This window comes from Vombatus ursinus, unplaced genomic scaffold (assembly GCF_900497805.2).
Source record: "Vombatus ursinus unplaced genomic scaffold, bare-nosed wombat genome assembly UNPS02014786.1, whole genome shotgun sequence".
Lineage (NCBI taxonomy): Eukaryota > Metazoa > Chordata > Mammalia > Diprotodontia > Vombatidae > Vombatus > Vombatus ursinus.
In genome coordinates, this window is record NW_020954564.1 from 34444893 (window position 1) to 34447716 (window position 2824).

Here is a 2824-nt window from a genome sequence, read left to right on the forward strand (position 1 = left end):
CGCATTTCTTAATGAACCCTAGAACTGTGCTTTTGTTTTTGTTTTGGCTGCCACATTATACTATTAACTCATATTGAGCCTGCAATCTGTTAACCCCATGCACCACTCCCCTCCCAATTTTTTCAAACTGTCTACTCATGCATACCTCTTCCATCTTGTACTTGTGAATTAATTTTAACCCAAATGTTAAATTTTACATTTACTCCATTAAATTGCATCTTATTTGGCCCAGTATTCTAGTTGGTTAAACTCTTCTAAAATTTCGTCATACGGTGCTAAAGCTAAAGCTCCCTCCTGGATTTCATTACCTGTAAATCTGATAAACATGCCAACTTTACCTTTACCCAAATCACTGTTAAAAATATTAAATAGCAGAGGGCCAAGCACAGATCCCTAGGGGCATGCCACTGGAGACCTTCTTCCAAGTTGATACTGAATATTTTTGGATCTGGCCATCCAACTAGCTCCAAATATTGTTGTTTTATTGTCTAGCTCCCATTTCTCCATCTTGTTCAGATGAAGAGCATGACTTTGTCAAATGGTTTGCTAAAATCTAAGCAAACTATCATCTACAGCAATGTCCTGAACTACCAGTTTAGTAATCCTGTCAATAATGGAAGTAGGTTCATTTGGCATGACCTATTTTTGATGAAGTCATACTGGATCTTTTTGATTATCACTTTTTTTTGGTAGATGTTCACCATGCACTCATTTTATAACTCATTCTAAAATTTTGCCAGGAATCAAAGAAAAGTTCACAGGCTTACAGTTTGTAGATGTCCTGTTACTTCCTTTCGAAAAATCAGGATGTTTTCTCCAAATCTGAAAAATCTCCTGTTCTTTGCAACCTCTGGTATCACCAACAATGGCTCAACAATTCCATTTGCCAATTCTTTCAGTGCTTAAAAAATGTCATTCATTTGGTGACTTGAACTTATCTGGAGTAGCTAGATGTTTTATTACCATCCCTCTAATTATTTTGGGTCTCAACTCCCTATTTGCCATATTTGTCTGTCCTTTCCATTACACAAATTATTCTTGGCACAGAAAAAAAGAAATAAAATGAAGAATTCAGCAGTTTTGCCTTCTCACTGTAGTCAGGTATCATGCCATCCATCCTGAGCAGCTGTCCTATTACTTTTCTTTTCCATGTAGAGTGAATAAAATCCTTTTATAAAGCTTTCATCTTCTATGTATGTCTTTTTAGAATCTAAATTGGCCAAGTACCCTGTACACCCACACAGTCTCTTATATACTCCTTTTTCCTCTTCCTGGGAATGGTTTCTGTTTCACCTTAACTTTACTCTTCAGAGCTTCCTTCCTGATGTCTTTCAAATTGCTCCCCTCAAACCAAGAACAGATGTCAGACTTGACTTGCCTCTATCATGTATTTCGGGATGGAACCCTTTTAAGTTCTCATTTTCACCTCAACGAGTCCCTCCCTGTTGGTGAGAATTTGATTCCAAACAGAATTTTCCCCTTTTACGCTTATTAGCCTTTCGAATGGTGAAAGTGAGACCTTCTTTAGATATTTTGCATTTGCCCCAGCAGCTGTCCTGATAACCAAAGACCCCCATCAATGCATCACAACTCAGGGCTAGGCTCATATTTTCTTCCTGAAGAAGTATGGTCTATGCTGCTAATCACAAAATTGTTTCTTTCTCCCTTGACCTTGTCTCAGTGCTAGGCTTATTCTCTACCTAAACAGGTGGTTGGTCCATATCACTGGTGACAAAATTGTTTCTCTCCCTTGATCTTCACTCAAATATTCTACACCAGTTTCTTCTCATTCTTTGATCTTTTCACACACCTTACATTGCCTCACCTTACTTTCATATTTTTTATTTTGACTAAGGTATGCCTTTCCCAAGCCTTATTTGTTATGCATCTCATCTAACCAAGTCCTAGTTATATCTATGAGGTCAGATTTGCTTCCTTGTATTGGGATCTGACTCCTCTTGCTTGCCATCCACACTTGGTCCATCTTTGTACAAAAATCTAAGGGCATAGGTTTTCTGACTCTTCTTTGGTCTGATTTAAGCCTCACAACATCTGTTAAGTAGTATGATAGTATTCTTATTTTTCTGATTACAAAACTGAAGCACACAGATAGGAAACTCATAGAACTGACCTACTCATAGCCAAATTGCCAGTAAGTGGACGTTACAACTCAAACCCAGGTCTCCTCCCTCTTATGTCCAGGGTTCTAATTCTGTGTCCTTCCTAATCCCTTAGGATCATTTGTAGAAATCTGTGACTGACATACCTTTTTACCTTATGTTTACATTGTTATCTCTATTTTGAAGCTGTTGAATATAACAGAAATGGGTTTGATGCTTCTGACAGAAAACTAGCAGAGGATCAGATTCTTCTGGGACTAAGAGAATGGTCTGGGAAGGAAAAATTGTGACCTATGTTCAGGCCTTCATTGATTCCCACCTATGTTACTGTGACGACCTCCTAATTGGTATTCCTGGCCTAGGTCTCACCCATTCCAGGCCATCCTACATAGCGATTTTCTTTTAAGAGGAAATCTGACCAAGTGACTCCCTTAATCAACTTCTATTGCTTCCAGGATAAAATATACAACCTGTTTAACCTTTAAAGACCTCCATATCCATGTCTCAACATCTTTCCATTCTCATTGGGCATTACTCCCTCTTGTACTCTGTGATCCAGCTAAATTGACCTTTTCTTGGATTCTCAGACACAACACTGCCTTTGGACTGGCCACCCCACATGCTGGGAATGTTCCTTCTCTTAACCTTTGCCTCAGAGTCCCTCTCTTAAGATACAGCTCAAGCGTTATCTTTTCGCATGAAGT